Source organism: Haliotis rufescens, unplaced genomic scaffold (genome assembly GCF_023055435.1).
Source record: "Haliotis rufescens isolate VD_foot unplaced genomic scaffold, xgHalRufe1.0.p SCAF_98, whole genome shotgun sequence".
Classification (NCBI taxonomy): Eukaryota; Metazoa; Mollusca; class Gastropoda; order Lepetellida; family Haliotidae; genus Haliotis; species Haliotis rufescens.
Genome location: NW_025964392.1, coordinates 1,073,173 through 1,091,003, shown reverse-complemented (window position 1 = coordinate 1,091,003; position 17,831 = coordinate 1,073,173). Strand labels below are relative to the sequence as shown.

The 17,831-nt window shown below is 45.1% G+C and overlaps 14 non-coding genes across 14 annotated transcripts; all 14 read left to right on the top strand.

The window, feature by feature from the left end:
• Window positions 1–249: 249 nt before the first annotated feature.
• On the top strand, window positions 250–442 carry LOC125377767. The gene has a single exon (XR_007219804.1). It is a non-coding gene; the product is annotated as a U2 spliceosomal RNA (small nuclear RNA).
• A 975-nt stretch (window positions 443–1,417) lies between these two features.
• On the top strand, window positions 1,418–1,610 carry LOC125377766. Its single transcript, XR_007219803.1, has one exon. It is a non-coding gene; the product is annotated as a U2 spliceosomal RNA (small nuclear RNA).
• A 976-nt stretch (window positions 1,611–2,586) lies between these two features.
• Window positions 2,587–2,779, top strand: LOC125377765. The gene has a single exon (XR_007219802.1). It is a non-coding gene; the product is annotated as a U2 spliceosomal RNA (small nuclear RNA).
• A 976-nt stretch (window positions 2,780–3,755) lies between these two features.
• On the top strand, window positions 3,756–3,948 carry LOC125377764. The gene has a single exon (XR_007219801.1). It is a non-coding gene; the product is annotated as a U2 spliceosomal RNA (small nuclear RNA).
• Window positions 3,949–4,924: 976 nt separating this feature from the next.
• On the top strand, window positions 4,925–5,117 carry LOC125377763. The gene has a single exon (XR_007219800.1). It is a non-coding gene; the product is annotated as a U2 spliceosomal RNA (small nuclear RNA).
• Window positions 5,118–6,093: 976 nt separating this feature from the next.
• On the top strand, window positions 6,094–6,286 carry LOC125377762. The gene has a single exon (XR_007219799.1). It is a non-coding gene; the product is annotated as a U2 spliceosomal RNA (small nuclear RNA).
• A 976-nt stretch (window positions 6,287–7,262) lies between these two features.
• LOC125377761 lies at window positions 7,263–7,455 on the top strand. Its single transcript, XR_007219798.1, has one exon. It is a non-coding gene; the product is annotated as a U2 spliceosomal RNA (small nuclear RNA).
• A 976-nt stretch (window positions 7,456–8,431) lies between these two features.
• On the top strand, window positions 8,432–8,624 carry LOC125377760. The gene has a single exon (XR_007219797.1). It is a non-coding gene; the product is annotated as a U2 spliceosomal RNA (small nuclear RNA).
• Window positions 8,625–9,600: 976 nt separating this feature from the next.
• LOC125377759 lies at window positions 9,601–9,793 on the top strand. Its single transcript, XR_007219796.1, has one exon. It is a non-coding gene; the product is annotated as a U2 spliceosomal RNA (small nuclear RNA).
• Window positions 9,794–10,769: 976 nt separating this feature from the next.
• Window positions 10,770–10,962, top strand: LOC125377758. The gene has a single exon (XR_007219795.1). It is a non-coding gene; the product is annotated as a U2 spliceosomal RNA (small nuclear RNA).
• Window positions 10,963–11,938: 976 nt separating this feature from the next.
• Window positions 11,939–12,131, top strand: LOC125377757. Its single transcript, XR_007219794.1, has one exon. It is a non-coding gene; the product is annotated as a U2 spliceosomal RNA (small nuclear RNA).
• A 976-nt stretch (window positions 12,132–13,107) lies between these two features.
• Window positions 13,108–13,300, top strand: LOC125377756. The gene has a single exon (XR_007219793.1). It is a non-coding gene; the product is annotated as a U2 spliceosomal RNA (small nuclear RNA).
• A 2,804-nt stretch (window positions 13,301–16,104) lies between these two features.
• Window positions 16,105–16,297, top strand: LOC124128628. Its single transcript, XR_006860227.2, has one exon. It is a non-coding gene; the product is annotated as a U2 spliceosomal RNA (small nuclear RNA).
• A 976-nt stretch (window positions 16,298–17,273) lies between these two features.
• On the top strand, window positions 17,274–17,466 carry LOC124128617. The gene has a single exon (XR_006860216.1). It is a non-coding gene; the product is annotated as a U2 spliceosomal RNA (small nuclear RNA).
• Window positions 17,467–17,831: the final 365 nt, after the last annotated feature.

The window sequence follows — 17,831 nt, the reverse complement described above, 5'->3', positions numbered from 1 at the left end:
TTATCGGCGCACTCTTTATACATAGCAAAATGGGTCTATTTACTCCATTTTTACATTCATCAAAGACGCTGAATATCTTCACAAACGTCTTGCAGTCGGGTGTCGCACTCGTGTGCTGTCAACATTTTTACTCACTTGTGCATGTAATATTGCTGGCCACTGATTTTAAGCGCTTCATGTAAATAAACAGCAGCTAAATGGTATGTTGTGTCAGTAGATGTACTTTGGCGGCGCAAGCCGGCAACCGGCATCGCTTCTCGGCCTTTTGGCTAAGATCAAAGTGTAGTATCTGTTCTTATCAGCTTAATATCTGATACGTCTCCTAATGGAGACATCGATATTAAACTGATTTTTAGAATGGGATGAGGTGCCACGGGGCTTGCTCCGCCCTCATCACGGGTTGACCCGGTATTGCAGTACCTCCGGGAATGGCCCACCACTCATATTTCAATCAAAAATTAGAACTCTTAGCTTTGCCTACATCTCACATTCGTCTTATTTTGCACTGCCGCCCCGTTTTTCGCCCTTAGTTCTCAATAGATTCTCTATTTTATTACTTCTAAACCTTAGAAATATACCTGTTCACACGTGCAGCCCGTCCTTTAACCACACCAACCCCTAAAAGTTTGTAAAAGTAGCATTTTTCAACTTTCAGCTGCATACAGTCCCCCGTAACCAAGGCCGTCCCCCATGACGCCGTACGCCGGAAATGACGTCTAGACAATCACGCCGTCACAACAACAGTCTGCTTCGTCACTACAAGACGTTTTCAACGTCGCATCCCCCTAAATAGATGTTTAAAGAACTACACACACGCCTGATGCGTCATTACACTTTGTGCAAGTGAGTTCATTTTCCAATATTCATTACAGTTCAGTCGTTTTTGTTTCGTCATCAGTGCAATTTTTCATACAATTCATTCATTTTTCGCTTTGCTGGACACCTTAAGTATCTTTACCTTTAGTTTATTTAATACATTGGGGCAATTTGGATGGGATTGTCACTCTTCTTACCCACGCGCGACTCTGTCAAAGTCGGGCCCAAGCTAATTCAAGCTGGCCTGTCTCCCCTTGCCTCCCCGACTCCACTCATTAAGTCCTAATGTCGCGGCCGGTATTCACGTTGGACTGGGTCGCTGCAGGACGTTTACCCAACGTCTGGCCATGTTTTATCGGCGCACTCTTTATACATAGCAAAATGGGTCTATTTACTCCATTTTTACATTCATCAAAGACGCTGAATATCTTCACAAACGTCTTGCAGTCGGGTGTCGCACTCGTGTGCTGTCAACATTTTTACTCACTTGTGCATGTAATATTGCTGGCCACTGATTTTAAGCGCTTCATGTAAATAAACAGCAGCTAAATGGTATGTTGTGTCAGTAGATGTACTTTGGCGGCGCAAGCCGGCAACCGGCATCGCTTCTCGGCCTTTTGGCTAAGATCAAAGTGTAGTATCTGTTCTTATCAGCTTAATATCTGATACGTCTCCTAATGGAGACATCGATATTAAACTGATTTTTAGAATGGGATGAGGTGCCACGGGGCTTGCTCCGCCCTCATCACGGGTTGACCCGGTATTGCAGTACCTCCGGGAATGGCCCACCACTCATATTTCAATCAAAAATTAGAACTCTTAGCTTTGCCTACATCTTCACATTCGTCTTATTTTGCACTGCCGCCCCGTTTTTCGCCCTTAGTTCTCAATAGATTCTCTATTTTATTACTTCTAAACCTTAGAAATATACCTGTTCACACGTGCAGCCCGTCCTTTAACCACACCAACCCCTAAAAGTTTGTAAAAGTAGCATTTTTCAACTTTCAGCTGCATACAGTCCCCCGTAACCAAGGCCGTCCCCCATGACGCCGTACGCCGGAAATGACGTCTAGACAATCACGCCGTCACAACAACAGTCTGCTTCGTCACTACAAGACGTTTTCAACGTCGCATCCCCCTAAATAGATGTTTAAAGAACTACACACACGCCTGATGCGTCATTACACTTTGTGCAAGTGAGTTCATTTTCCAATATTCATTACAGTTCAGTCGTTTTTGTTTCGTCATCAGTGCAATTTTTCATACAATTCATTCATTTTTCGCTTTGCTGGACACCTTAAGTATCTTTACCTTTAGTTTATTTAATACATTGGGGCAATTTGGATGGGATTGTCACTCTTCTTACCCACGCGCGACTCTGTCAAAGTCGGGCCCAAGCTAATTCAAGCTGGCCTGTCTCCCCTTGCCTCCCCGACTCCACTCATTAAGTCCTAATGTCGCGGCCGGTATTCACGTTGGACTGGGTCGCTGCAGGACGTTTACCCAACGTCTGGCCATGTTTTATCGGCGCACTCTTTATACATAGCAAAATGGGTCTATTTACTCCATTTTTACATTCATCAAAGACGCTGAATATCTTCACAAACGTCTTGCAGTCGGGTGTCGCACTCGTGTGCTGTCAACATTTTTACTCACTTGTGCATGTAATATTGCTGGCCACTGATTTTAAGCGCTTCATGTAAATAAACAGCAGCTAAATGGTATGTTGTGTCAGTAGATGTACTTTGGCGGCGCAAGCCGGCAACCGGCATCGCTTCTCGGCCTTTTGGCTAAGATCAAAGTGTAGTATCTGTTCTTATCAGCTTAATATCTGATACGTCTCCTAATGGAGACATCGATATTAAACTGATTTTTAGAATGGGATGAGGTGCCACGGGGCTTGCTCCGCCCTCATCACGGGTTGACCCGGTATTGCAGTACCTCCGGGAATGGCCCACCACTCATATTTCAATCAAAAATTAGAACTCTTAGCTTTGCCTACATCTTCACATTCGTCTTATTTTGCACTGCCGCCCCGTTTTTCGCCCTTAGTTCTCAATAGATTCTCTATTTTATTACTTCTAAACCTTAGAAATATACCTGTTCACACGTGCAGCCCGTCCTTTAACCACACCAACCCCTAAAAGTTTGTAAAAGTAGCATTTTTCAACTTTCAGCTGCATACAGTCCCCCGTAACCAAGGCCGTCCCCCATGACGCCGTACGCCGGAAATGACGTCTAGACAATCACGCCGTCACAACAACAGTCTGCTTCGTCACTACAAGACGTTTTCAACGTCGCATCCCCCTAAATAGATGTTTAAAGAACTACACACACGCCTGATGCGTCATTACACTTTGTGCAAGTGAGTTCATTTTCCAATATTCATTACAGTTCAGTCGTTTTTGTTTCGTCATCAGTGCAATTTTTCATACAATTCATTCATTTTTCGCTTTGCTGGACACCTTAAGTATCTTTACCTTTAGTTTATTTAATACATTGGGGCAATTTGGATGGGATTGTCACTCTTCTTACCCACGCGCGACTCTGTCAAAGTCGGGCCCAAGCTAATTCAAGCTGGCCTGTCTCCCCTTGCCTCCCCGACTCCACTCATTAAGTCCTAATGTCGCGGCCGGTATTCACGTTGGACTGGGTCGCTGCAGGACGTTTACCCAACGTCTGGCCATGTTTTATCGGCGCACTCTTTATACATAGCAAAATGGGTCTATTTACTCCATTTTTACATTCATCAAAGACGCTGAATATCTTCACAAACGTCTTGCAGTCGGGTGTCGCACTCGTGTGCTGTCAACATTTTTACTCACTTGTGCATGTAATATTGCTGGCCACTGATTTTAAGCGCTTCATGTAAATAAACAGCAGCTAAATGGTATGTTGTGTCAGTAGATGTACTTTGGCGGCGCAAGCCGGCAACCGGCATCGCTTCTCGGCCTTTTGGCTAAGATCAAAGTGTAGTATCTGTTCTTATCAGCTTAATATCTGATACGTCTCCTAATGGAGACATCGATATTAAACTGATTTTTAGAATGGGATGAGGTGCCACGGGGCTTGCTCCGCCCTCATCACGGGTTGACCCGGTATTGCAGTACCTCCGGGAATGGCCCACCACTCATATTTCAATCAAAAATTAGAACTCTTAGCTTTGCCTACATCTTCACATTCGTCTTATTTTGCACTGCCGCCCCGTTTTTCGCCCTTAGTTCTCAATAGATTCTCTATTTTATTACTTCTAAACCTTAGAAATATACCTGTTCACACGTGCAGCCCGTCCTTTAACCACACCAACCCCTAAAAGTTTGTAAAAGTAGCATTTTTCAACTTTCAGCTGCATACAGTCCCCCGTAACCAAGGCCGTCCCCCATGACGCCGTACGCCGGAAATGACGTCTAGACAATCACGCCGTCACAACAACAGTCTGCTTCGTCACTACAAGACGTTTTCAACGTCGCATCCCCCTAAATAGATGTTTAAAGAACTACACACACGCCTGATGCGTCATTACACTTTGTGCAAGTGAGTTCATTTTCCAATATTCATTACAGTTCAGTCGTTTTTGTTTCGTCATCAGTGCAATTTTTCATACAATTCATTCATTTTTCGCTTTGCTGGACACCTTAAGTATCTTTACCTTTAGTTTATTTAATACATTGGGGCAATTTGGATGGGATTGTCACTCTTCTTACCCACGCGCGACTCTGTCAAAGTCGGGCCCAAGCTAATTCAAGCTGGCCTGTCTCCCCTTGCCTCCCCGACTCCACTCATTAAGTCCTAATGTCGCGGCCGGTATTCACGTTGGACTGGGTCGCTGCAGGACGTTTACCCAACGTCTGGCCATGTTTTATCGGCGCACTCTTTATACATAGCAAAATGGGTCTATTTACTCCATTTTTACATTCATCAAAGACGCTGAATATCTTCACAAACGTCTTGCAGTCGGGTGTCGCACTCGTGTGCTGTCAACATTTTTACTCACTTGTGCATGTAATATTGCTGGCCACTGATTTTAAGCGCTTCATGTAAATAAACAGCAGCTAAATGGTATGTTGTGTCAGTAGATGTACTTTGGCGGCGCAAGCCGGCAACCGGCATCGCTTCTCGGCCTTTTGGCTAAGATCAAAGTGTAGTATCTGTTCTTATCAGCTTAATATCTGATACGTCTCCTAATGGAGACATCGATATTAAACTGATTTTTAGAATGGGATGAGGTGCCACGGGGCTTGCTCCGCCCTCATCACGGGTTGACCCGGTATTGCAGTACCTCCGGGAATGGCCCACCACTCATATTTCAATCAAAAATTAGAACTCTTAGCTTTGCCTACATCTTCACATTCGTCTTATTTTGCACTGCCGCCCCGTTTTTCGCCCTTAGTTCTCAATAGATTCTCTATTTTATTACTTCTAAACCTTAGAAATATACCTGTTCACACGTGCAGCCCGTCCTTTAACCACACCAACCCCTAAAAGTTTGTAAAAGTAGCATTTTTCAACTTTCAGCTGCATACAGTCCCCCGTAACCAAGGCCGTCCCCCATGACGCCGTACGCCGGAAATGACGTCTAGACAATCACGCCGTCACAACAACAGTCTGCTTCGTCACTACAAGACGTTTTCAACGTCGCATCCCCCTAAATAGATGTTTAAAGAACTACACACACGCCTGATGCGTCATTACACTTTGTGCAAGTGAGTTCATTTTCCAATATTCATTACAGTTCAGTCGTTTTTGTTTCGTCATCAGTGCAATTTTTCATACAATTCATTCATTTTTCGCTTTGCTGGACACCTTAAGTATCTTTACCTTTAGTTTATTTAATACATTGGGGCAATTTGGATGGGATTGTCACTCTTCTTACCCACGCGCGACTCTGTCAAAGTCGGGCCCAAGCTAATTCAAGCTGGCCTGTCTCCCCTTGCCTCCCCGACTCCACTCATTAAGTCCTAATGTCGCGGCCGGTATTCACGTTGGACTGGGTCGCTGCAGGACGTTTACCCAACGTCTGGCCATGTTTTATCGGCGCACTCTTTATACATAGCAAAATGGGTCTATTTACTCCATTTTTACATTCATCAAAGACGCTGAATATCTTCACAAACGTCTTGCAGTCGGGTGTCGCACTCGTGTGCTGTCAACATTTTTACTCACTTGTGCATGTAATATTGCTGGCCACTGATTTTAAGCGCTTCATGTAAATAAACAGCAGCTAAATGGTATGTTGTGTCAGTAGATGTACTTTGGCGGCGCAAGCCGGCAACCGGCATCGCTTCTCGGCCTTTTGGCTAAGATCAAAGTGTAGTATCTGTTCTTATCAGCTTAATATCTGATACGTCTCCTAATGGAGACATCGATATTAAACTGATTTTTAGAATGGGATGAGGTGCCACGGGGCTTGCTCCGCCCTCATCACGGGTTGACCCGGTATTGCAGTACCTCCGGGAATGGCCCACCACTCATATTTCAATCAAAAATTAGAACTCTTAGCTTTGCCTACATCTTCACATTCGTCTTATTTTGCACTGCCGCCCCGTTTTTCGCCCTTAGTTCTCAATAGATTCTCTATTTTATTACTTCTAAACCTTAGAAATATACCTGTTCACACGTGCAGCCCGTCCTTTAACCACACCAACCCCTAAAAGTTTGTAAAAGTAGCATTTTTCAACTTTCAGCTGCATACAGTCCCCCGTAACCAAGGCCGTCCCCCATGACGCCGTACGCCGGAAATGACGTCTAGACAATCACGCCGTCACAACAACAGTCTGCTTCGTCACTACAAGACGTTTTCAACGTCGCATCCCCCTAAATAGATGTTTAAAGAACTACACACACGCCTGATGCGTCATTACACTTTGTGCAAGTGAGTTCATTTTCCAATATTCATTACAGTTCAGTCGTTTTTGTTTCGTCATCAGTGCAATTTTTCATACAATTCATTCATTTTTCGCTTTGCTGGACACCTTAAGTATCTTTACCTTTAGTTTATTTAATACATTGGGGCAATTTGGATGGGATTGTCACTCTTCTTACCCACGCGCGACTCTGTCAAAGTCGGGCCCAAGCTAATTCAAGCTGGCCTGTCTCCCCTTGCCTCCCCGACTCCACTCATTAAGTCCTAATGTCGCGGCCGGTATTCACGTTGGACTGGGTCGCTGCAGGACGTTTACCCAACGTCTGGCCATGTTTTATCGGCGCACTCTTTATACATAGCAAAATGGGTCTATTTACTCCATTTTTACATTCATCAAAGACGCTGAATATCTTCACAAACGTCTTGCAGTCGGGTGTCGCACTCGTGTGCTGTCAACATTTTTACTCACTTGTGCATGTAATATTGCTGGCCACTGATTTTAAGCGCTTCATGTAAATAAACAGCAGCTAAATGGTATGTTGTGTCAGTAGATGTACTTTGGCGGCGCAAGCCGGCAACCGGCATCGCTTCTCGGCCTTTTGGCTAAGATCAAAGTGTAGTATCTGTTCTTATCAGCTTAATATCTGATACGTCTCCTAATGGAGACATCGATATTAAACTGATTTTTAGAATGGGATGAGGTGCCACGGGGCTTGCTCCGCCCTCATCACGGGTTGACCCGGTATTGCAGTACCTCCGGGAATGGCCCACCACTCATATTTCAATCAAAAATTAGAACTCTTAGCTTTGCCTACATCTTCACATTCGTCTTATTTTGCACTGCCGCCCCGTTTTTCGCCCTTAGTTCTCAATAGATTCTCTATTTTATTACTTCTAAACCTTAGAAATATACCTGTTCACACGTGCAGCCCGTCCTTTAACCACACCAACCCCTAAAAGTTTGTAAAAGTAGCATTTTTCAACTTTCAGCTGCATACAGTCCCCCGTAACCAAGGCCGTCCCCCATGACGCCGTACGCCGGAAATGACGTCTAGACAATCACGCCGTCACAACAACAGTCTGCTTCGTCACTACAAGACGTTTTCAACGTCGCATCCCCCTAAATAGATGTTTAAAGAACTACACACACGCCTGATGCGTCATTACACTTTGTGCAAGTGAGTTCATTTTCCAATATTCATTACAGTTCAGTCGTTTTTGTTTCGTCATCAGTGCAATTTTTCATACAATTCATTCATTTTTCGCTTTGCTGGACACCTTAAGTATCTTTACCTTTAGTTTATTTAATACATTGGGGCAATTTGGATGGGATTGTCACTCTTCTTACCCACGCGCGACTCTGTCAAAGTCGGGCCCAAGCTAATTCAAGCTGGCCTGTCTCCCCTTGCCTCCCCGACTCCACTCATTAAGTCCTAATGTCGCGGCCGGTATTCACGTTGGACTGGGTCGCTGCAGGACGTTTACCCAACGTCTGGCCATGTTTTATCGGCGCACTCTTTATACATAGCAAAATGGGTCTATTTACTCCATTTTTACATTCATCAAAGACGCTGAATATCTTCACAAACGTCTTGCAGTCGGGTGTCGCACTCGTGTGCTGTCAACATTTTTACTCACTTGTGCATGTAATATTGCTGGCCACTGATTTTAAGCGCTTCATGTAAATAAACAGCAGCTAAATGGTATGTTGTGTCAGTAGATGTACTTTGGCGGCGCAAGCCGGCAACCGGCATCGCTTCTCGGCCTTTTGGCTAAGATCAAAGTGTAGTATCTGTTCTTATCAGCTTAATATCTGATACGTCTCCTAATGGAGACATCGATATTAAACTGATTTTTAGAATGGGATGAGGTGCCACGGGGCTTGCTCCGCCCTCATCACGGGTTGACCCGGTATTGCAGTACCTCCGGGAATGGCCCACCACTCATATTTCAATCAAAAATTAGAACTCTTAGCTTTGCCTACATCTTCACATTCGTCTTATTTTGCACTGCCGCCCCGTTTTTCGCCCTTAGTTCTCAATAGATTCTCTATTTTATTACTTCTAAACCTTAGAAATATACCTGTTCACACGTGCAGCCCGTCCTTTAACCACACCAACCCCTAAAAGTTTGTAAAAGTAGCATTTTTCAACTTTCAGCTGCATACAGTCCCCCGTAACCAAGGCCGTCCCCCATGACGCCGTACGCCGGAAATGACGTCTAGACAATCACGCCGTCACAACAACAGTCTGCTTCGTCACTACAAGACGTTTTCAACGTCGCATCCCCCTAAATAGATGTTTAAAGAACTACACACACGCCTGATGCGTCATTACACTTTGTGCAAGTGAGTTCATTTTCCAATATTCATTACAGTTCAGTCGTTTTTGTTTCGTCATCAGTGCAATTTTTCATACAATTCATTCATTTTTCGCTTTGCTGGACACCTTAAGTATCTTTACCTTTAGTTTATTTAATACATTGGGGCAATTTGGATGGGATTGTCACTCTTCTTACCCACGCGCGACTCTGTCAAAGTCGGGCCCAAGCTAATTCAAGCTGGCCTGTCTCCCCTTGCCTCCCCGACTCCACTCATTAAGTCCTAATGTCGCGGCCGGTATTCACGTTGGACTGGGTCGCTGCAGGACGTTTACCCAACGTCTGGCCATGTTTTATCGGCGCACTCTTTATACATAGCAAAATGGGTCTATTTACTCCATTTTTACATTCATCAAAGACGCTGAATATCTTCACAAACGTCTTGCAGTCGGGTGTCGCACTCGTGTGCTGTCAACATTTTTACTCACTTGTGCATGTAATATTGCTGGCCACTGATTTTAAGCGCTTCATGTAAATAAACAGCAGCTAAATGGTATGTTGTGTCAGTAGATGTACTTTGGCGGCGCAAGCCGGCAACCGGCATCGCTTCTCGGCCTTTTGGCTAAGATCAAAGTGTAGTATCTGTTCTTATCAGCTTAATATCTGATACGTCTCCTAATGGAGACATCGATATTAAACTGATTTTTAGAATGGGATGAGGTGCCACGGGGCTTGCTCCGCCCTCATCACGGGTTGACCCGGTATTGCAGTACCTCCGGGAATGGCCCACCACTCATATTTCAATCAAAAATTAGAACTCTTAGCTTTGCCTACATCTTCACATTCGTCTTATTTTGCACTGCCGCCCCGTTTTTCGCCCTTAGTTCTCAATAGATTCTCTATTTTATTACTTCTAAACCTTAGAAATATACCTGTTCACACGTGCAGCCCGTCCTTTAACCACACCAACCCCTAAAAGTTTGTAAAAGTAGCATTTTTCAACTTTCAGCTGCATACAGTCCCCCGTAACCAAGGCCGTCCCCCATGACGCCGTACGCCGGAAATGACGTCTAGACAATCACGCCGTCACAACAACAGTCTGCTTCGTCACTACAAGACGTTTTCAACGTCGCATCCCCCTAAATAGATGTTTAAAGAACTACACACACGCCTGATGCGTCATTACACTTTGTGCAAGTGAGTTCATTTTCCAATATTCATTACAGTTCAGTCGTTTTTGTTTCGTCATCAGTGCAATTTTTCATACAATTCATTCATTTTTCGCTTTGCTGGACACCTTAAGTATCTTTACCTTTAGTTTATTTAATACATTGGGGCAATTTGGATGGGATTGTCACTCTTCTTACCCACGCGCGACTCTGTCAAAGTCGGGCCCAAGCTAATTCAAGCTGGCCTGTCTCCCCTTGCCTCCCCGACTCCACTCATTAAGTCCTAATGTCGCGGCCGGTATTCACGTTGGACTGGGTCGCTGCAGGACGTTTACCCAACGTCTGGCCATGTTTTATCGGCGCACTCTTTATACATAGCAAAATGGGTCTATTTACTCCATTTTTACATTCATCAAAGACGCTGAATATCTTCACAAACGTCTTGCAGTCGGGTGTCGCACTCGTGTGCTGTCAACATTTTTACTCACTTGTGCATGTAATATTGCTGGCCACTGATTTTAAGCGCTTCATGTAAATAAACAGCAGCTAAATGGTATGTTGTGTCAGTAGATGTACTTTGGCGGCGCAAGCCGGCAACCGGCATCGCTTCTCGGCCTTTTGGCTAAGATCAAAGTGTAGTATCTGTTCTTATCAGCTTAATATCTGATACGTCTCCTAATGGAGACATCGATATTAAACTGATTTTTAGAATGGGATGAGGTGCCACGGGGCTTGCTCCGCCCTCATCACGGGTTGACCCGGTATTGCAGTACCTCCGGGAATGGCCCACCACTCATATTTCAATCAAAAATTAGAACTCTTAGCTTTGCCTACATCTTCACATTCGTCTTATTTTGCACTGCCGCCCCGTTTTTCGCCCTTAGTTCTCAATAGATTCTCTATTTTATTACTTCTAAACCTTAGAAATATACCTGTTCACACGTGCAGCCCGTCCTTTAACCACACCAACCCCTAAAAGTTTGTAAAAGTAGCATTTTTCAACTTTCAGCTGCATACAGTCCCCCGTAACCAAGGCCGTCCCCCATGACGCCGTACGCCGGAAATGACGTCTAGACAATCACGCCGTCACAACAACAGTCTGCTTCGTCACTACAAGACGTTTTCAACGTCGCATCCCCCTAAATAGATGTTTAAAGAACTACACACACGCCTGATGCGTCATTACACTTTGTGCAAGTGAGTTCATTTTCCAATATTCATTACAGTTCAGTCGTTTTTGTTTCGTCATCAGTGCAATTTTTCATACAATTCATTCATTTTTCGCTTTGCTGGACACCTTAAGTATCTTTACCTTTAGTTTATTTAATACATTGGGGCAATTTGGATGGGATTGTCACTCTTCTTACCCACGCGCGACTCTGTCAAAGTCGGGCCCAAGCTAATTCAAGCTGGCCTGTCTCCCCTTGCCTCCCCGACTCCACTCATTAAGTCCTAATGTCGCGGCCGGTATTCACGTTGGACTGGGTCGCTGCAGGACGTTTACCCAACGTCTGGCCATGTTTTATCGGCGCACTCTTTATACATAGCAAAATGGGTCTATTTACTCCATTTTTACATTCATCAAAGACGCTGAATATCTTCACAAACGTCTTGCAGTCGGGTGTCGCACTCGTGTGCTGTCAACATTTTTACTCACTTGTGCATGTAATATTGCTGGCCACTGATTTTAAGCGCTTCATGTAAATAAACAGCAGCTAAATGGTATGTTGTGTCAGTAGATGTACTTTGGCGGCGCAAGCCGGCAACCGGCATCGCTTCTCGGCCTTTTGGCTAAGATCAAAGTGTAGTATCTGTTCTTATCAGCTTAATATCTGATACGTCTCCTAATGGAGACATCGATATTAAACTGATTTTTAGAATGGGATGAGGTGCCACGGGGCTTGCTCCGCCCTCATCACGGGTTGACCCGGTATTGCAGTACCTCCGGGAATGGCCCACCACTCATATTTCAATCAAAAATTAGAACTCTTAGCTTTGCCTACATCTTCACATTCGTCTTATTTTGCACTGCCGCCCCGTTTTTCGCCCTTAGTTCTCAATAGATTCTCTATTTTATTACTTCTAAACCTTAGAAATATACCTGTTCACACGTGCAGCCCGTCCTTTAACCACACCAACCCCTAAAAGTTTGTAAAAGTAGCATTTTTCAACTTTCAGCTGCATACAGTCCCCCGTAACCAAGGCCGTCCCCCATGACGCCGTACGCCGGAAATGACGTCTAGACAATCACGCCGTCACAACAACAGTCTGCTTCGTCACTACAAGACGTTTTCAACGTCGCATCCCCCTAAATAGATGTTTAAAGAACTACACACACGCCTGATGCGTCATTACACTTTGTGCAAGTGAGTTCATTTTCCAATATTCATTACAGTTCAGTCGTTTTTGTTTCGTCATCAGTGCAATTTTTCATACAATTCATTCATTTTTCGCTTTGCTGGACACCTTAAGTATCTTTACCTTTAGTTTATTTAATACATTGGGGCAATTTGGATGGGATTGTCACTCTTCTTACCCACGCGCGACTCTGTCAAAGTCGGGCCCAAGCTAATTCAAGCTGGCCTGTCTCCCCTTGCCTCCCCGACTCCACTCATTAAGTCCTAATGTCGCGGCCGGTATTCACGTTGGACTGGGTCGCTGCAGGACGTTTACCCAACGTCTGGCCATGTTTTATCGGCGCACTCTTTATACATAGCAAAATGGGTCTATTTACTCCATTTTTACATTCATCAAAGACGCTGAATATCTTCACAAACGTCTTGCAGTCGGGTGTCGCACTCGTGTGCTGTCAACATTTTTACTCACTTGTGCATGTAATATTGCTGGCCACTGATTTTAAGCGCTTCATGTAAATAAACAGCAGCTAAATGGTATGTTGTGTCAGTAGATGTACTTTGGCGGCGCAAGCCGGCAACCGGCATCGCTTCTCGGCCTTTTGGCTAAGATCAAAGTGTAGTATCTGTTCTTATCAGCTTAATATCTGATACGTCTCCTAATGGAGACATCGATATTAAACTGATTTTTAGAATGGGATGAGGTGCCACGGGGCTTGCTCCGCCCTCATCACGGGTTGACCCGGTATTGCAGTACCTCCGGGAATGGCCCACCACTCATATTTCAATCAAAAATTAGAACTCTTAGCTTTGCCTACATCTTCACATTCGTCTTATTTTGCACTGCCGCCCCGTTTTTCGCCCTTAGTTCTCAATAGATTCTCTATTTTATTACTTCTAAACCTTAGAAATATACCTGTTCACACGTGCAGCCCGTCCTTTAACCACACCAACCCCTAAAAGTTTGTAAAAGTAGCATTTTTCAACTTTCAGCTGCATACAGTCCCCCGTAACCAAGGCCGTCCCCCATGACGCCGTACGCCGGAAATGACGTCTAGACAATCACGCCGTCACAACAACAGTCTGCTTCGTCACTACAAGACGTTTTCAACGTCGCATCCCCCTAAATAGATGTTTAAAGAACTACACACACGCCTGATGCGTCATTACACTTTGTGCAAGTGAGTTCATTTTCCAATATTCATTACAGTTCAGTCGTTTTTGTTTCGTCATCAGTGCAATTTTTCATACAATTCATTCATTTTTCGCTTTGCTGGACACCTTAAGTATCTTTACCTTTAGTTTATTTAATACATTGGGGCAATTTGGATGGGATTGTCACTCTTCTTACCCACGCGCGACTCTGTCAAAGTCGGGCCCAAGCTAATTCAAGCTGGCCTGTCTCCCCTTGCCTCCCCGACTCCACTCATTAAGTCCTAATGTCGCGGCCGGTATTCACGTTGGACTGGGTCGCTGCAGGACGTTTACCCAACGTCTGGCCATGTTTTATCGGCGCACTCTTTATACATAGCAAAATGGGTCTATTTACTCCATTTTTACATTCATCAAAGACGCTGAATATCTTCACAAACGTCTTGCAGTCGGGTGTCGCACTCGTGTGCTGTCAACATTTTTACTCACTTGTGCATGTAATATTGCTGGCCACTGATTTTAAGCGCTTCATGTAAATAAACAGCAGCTAAATGGTATGTTGTGTCAGTAGATGTACTTTGGCGGCGCAAGCCGGCAACCGGCATCGCTTCTCGGCCTTTTGTCTAAGCTCAAAGTATGGCTTAGTCACTGGTCGAGTGTCATTGCTTGTCACTGTGGCGATTATAGAGTATTGGTTGTTTTTGCATTGTGTTAATTTGAACTTCTTTTCAAGGTCTACGAGTGGGTATCAGCTTTGGCTGTGTGATCTTCAGTGGTCACCCCTCACCTCTCCTCTCCTGCCATGGCTTACAGCTCTGCCGTGAATGCTGGACCAGTCCCGGAGCAGTTCGTGGATAAGGAGGTCGAATCCCGGACTGTGAGGGTGTATTCGACTGCTCGTTTTACCTCTGTGCCAGACTTTGCTCGCCTGTTAACTGCTGCTGTGCCTGACTTTGCCTTGAGTGATTGCCAAGCCATATGGAGGACGGAACGCTCCGGCCAGGTGTATGTGACTTTGAAATCTGTTTCTGTGGCCCGAAAATTGCTGGACTTGAAATGTGTCTCCACTGGTGATGAGAAGTTGTACTTTTATGCATATGGTGTCTTCATGGTTCCCTTGCGGATCCATTGGCTGCATGCTACCGTTACTAGTGACTTTCTCAAGGATTTCTTCAGCCGTTATGGTCGTGTGTTGGACGCCTTCCGGGAGTTTATTGATGTGGATGGTGTTAACATTTTCACTGGTGTCCGTATTGTACGGATGGAGCTCACGGATGCTGAACGTACGTGTATCCCTCATATTGTGCGGTTTGGGGATAAGCAGTCCATGCTTGTTACAGCTCCGGGTCGTCTGCCTATCTGCCTCAAGTGCCACTCCGTTGGTCATGTGCGTGCCCGTTGTCCCGGTTCGGATGTACCTACCCCTTCTACCGGAAATTCTACTGTGGCTCCTGATGTTCCTGACGTTGTCGACCCTGATGTGATGGACGTGGAACCTGTTGATACTGTTGTTGCTGGCTGTGCTAGTGTTGTTTCCGTTACGGAGTCTGTGGCTGGTGTTGATTCGTTGGATGACCGACCCCGGGTTGTGGTTTCTCTGCCTGAAGTCAGTGTTGTTGATGGGTCCAAGGTTGACAGTGACATGGATGGTTTGTCAGCCGATTCTGACGTTGAGAATGACGATGCCGTGGAGCCTCAACCCGTTGTCCCTCCTACCAAGAAGCAGTGTACACGTGATCTTCCAGGTGCTGGAGTGTTTGAGAAGAGGAAGCAGGTTGCTCGTGTCTCTGTGTCTCCTTCTTCCCCCGTTAGTTGGGCCGATCAGCAGTCTCAGTCTGACGTTCTGCTAGCTCAGATCCCTCTGGACTCTCAAGGTGGTGATAGTGCTGGATTTCCGCCTCTGCCTCGTGGTACCGTTAGTGCGCGTGGCCGTCGGGTTGCTCCCCCTCAAGTCGTCAAGGAGGTTTCCCCGTCTGCGTCTGACTCTGATTCCGATGAAGAGCGTCTTTGGTTCTTCAAACTGCATGTGTCTCCTAACAAGTCTGGTGCTGGTCTTCAAGTGCATGTGGACACGGGCCATTGGGATGAATGTGTTTTCGATTTCCCTAAGGAAGGGCGTGAGAAGTTGAGGGTTGCTGTTGGGAACGTTCTTGTGAAGAAAGTGAACTTTTTCCGTCATCGTTTTCCTTTCAAGCCAAACCAAACTCATGGTAGCTTTGTGATTTCCTTGTGTGAGGAGGAATTTCGCTCTGGTGTTCCGAAGGAGCCTGTGGACTTAGTTGTTTGTGCTTAGTGTTTCCTGCCATGTCCATCGCTTGATTCTGATATATTTTTCCTCTTTTAGATGATTCTCTGTTAGCACTGCAGGGCCCACAACTGTGATAATTTTAGGCGGCCCTGCAGTGACAGCGCTGTACGCGCCTGTACTAAATTCTCTTTAGGTAATAAATTTTATAAAAAAGAAAAAGTATCTGTTCTTATCAGCTTAATATCTGATACGTCTCCTAATGGAGACATCGATATTAAACTGATTTTTAGAATGGGATGAGGTGCCACGGGGCTTGCTCCGCCCTCATCACGGGTTGACCCGGTATTGCAGTACCTCCGGGAATGGCCCACCACTCATATTTCAATCAAAAATTAGAACTCTTAGCTTTGCCTACATCTTCACATTCGTCTTATTTTGCACTGCCGCCCCGTTTTTCGCCCTTAGTTCTCAATAGATTCTCTATTTTATTACTTCTAAACCTTAGAAATATACCTGTTCACACGTGCAGCCCGTCCTTTAACCACACCAACCCCTAAAAGTTTGTAAAAGTAGCATTTTTCAACTTTCAGCTGCATACAGTCCCCCGTAACCAAGGCCGTCCCCCATGACGCCGTACGCCGGAAATGACGTCTAGACAATCACGCCGTCACAACAACAGTCTGCTTCGTCACTACAAGACGTTTTCAACGTCGCATCCCCCTAAATAGATGTTTAAAGAACTACACACACGCCTGATGCGTCATTACACTTTGTGCAAGTGAGTTCATTTTCCAATATTCATTACAGTTCAGTCGTTTTTGTTTCGTCATCAGTGCAATTTTTCATACAATTCATTCATTTTTCGCTTTGCTGGACACCTTAAGTATCTTTACCTTTAGTTTATTTAATACATTGGGGCAATTTGGATGGGATTGTCACTCTTCTTACCCACGCGCGACTCTGTCAAAGTCGGGCCCAAGCTAATTCAAGCTGGCCTGTCTCCCCTTGCCTCCCCGACTCCACTCATTAAGTCCTAATGTCGCGGCCGGTATTCACGTTGGACTGGGTCGCTGCAGGACGTTTACCCAACGTCTGGCCATGTTTTATCGGCGCACTCTTTATACATAGCAAAATGGGTCTATTTACTCCATTTTTACATTCATCAAAGACGCTGAATATCTTCACAAACGTCTTGCAGTCGGGTGTCGCACTCGTGTGCTGTCAACATTTTTACTCACTTGTGCATGTAATATTGCTGGCCACTGATTTTAAGCGCTTCATGTAAATAAACAGCAGCTAAATGGTATGTTGTGTCAGTAGATGTACTTTGGCGGCGCAAGCCGGCAACCGGCATCGCTTCTCGGCCTTTTGGCTAAGATCAAAGTGTAGTATCTGTTCTTATCAGCTTAATATCTGATACGTCTCCTAATGGAGACATCGATATTAAACTGATTTTTAGAATGGGATGAGGTGCCACGGGGCTTGCTCCGCCCTCATCACGGGTTGACCCGGTATTGCAGTACCTCCGGGAATGGCCCACCACTCATATTTCAATCAAAAATTAGAACTCTTAGCTTTGCCTACATCTTCACATTCGTCTTATTTTGCACTGCCGCCCCGTTTTTCGCCCTTAGTTCTCAATAGATTCTCTATTTTATTACTTCTAAACCTTAGAAATATACCTGTTCACACGTGCAGCCCGTCCTTTAACCACACCAACCCCTAAAAGTTTGTAAAAGTAGCATTTTTCAACTTTCAGCTGCATACAGTCCCCCGTAACCAAGGCCGTCCCCCATGACGCCGTACGCCGGAAATGACGTCTAGACAATCACGCCGTCACAACAACAGTCTGCTTCGTCACTACAAGACGTTTTCAACGTCGCATCCCCCTAAATAGATGTTTAAAGAAC